Below are 802 nucleotides of genomic sequence, written 5' to 3'. Positions count from 1 at the left end.
CCGGCATGCAGCGAGTTGATACCGTCTGTTTAACACATAGTAATAATAAAATGACAAGGCCAGGGCAACTCCACCCCGGTCTGGCCCTTATTTTTTTTCTTGAAATGGGGAGCCTAGCCCTAGTCTCTACATTAATATATGCGCATGGCCGCTTCATTTATTTTAAGGTATGAGTTATTCAAAGTTTATATTTAAAGATTAGATAAGGTTGAGACATGTATCAACCAAAGAAAAATAAGAAGCCTCAATAAGCTATCCATTCTCAATTTTACTAGTATATTGCCACCGACCCAGTAGGCTGGAAAAAGAAGTCATGTGCAACCGTCAGCGGTTGCATCGAGTAACCATATACTCCCGCTAATCCTCCAAAAGTAGGAAAGCCCATAACTGAATGTACTGCAAAGCTCAACAAACAACTTGCAAAAAAATTGTACCCTTCTTCTTGTTAAAGATAAAATCATTTCAGCAAGTTCAAATAGACCAACATAAGGCTGAAATGCCAATAGGTATACTACCTTTATCCTTTTTATGCACTATGTTTAATCAAATACCAATCATATTGGTAATGTTAACAAGTGAAGGAATGTTATACATCAAATTCACCATACGCCAAATTTTGTTATGCAAAAGGACATGCAAGAAATAGATGCTCAACAATCTCATATGAATCCCAAAAACAACACCTTTGACATCCATTCCAATTTCGCTTCGCCAAGTTATCTTTAGTTAACAACACTTTGTAATTACTTAGAAACCACATATTTTTTGTATTCTTTAGGAGTATTTTCAACATCCATAGATA

This window comes from Lolium rigidum, chromosome 3, assembly GCF_022539505.1.
Source record: "Lolium rigidum isolate FL_2022 chromosome 3, APGP_CSIRO_Lrig_0.1, whole genome shotgun sequence".
Taxonomy (NCBI): domain Eukaryota; kingdom Viridiplantae; phylum Streptophyta; class Magnoliopsida; order Poales; family Poaceae; genus Lolium; species Lolium rigidum.
This window is presented reverse-complemented; position numbering follows the sequence as displayed.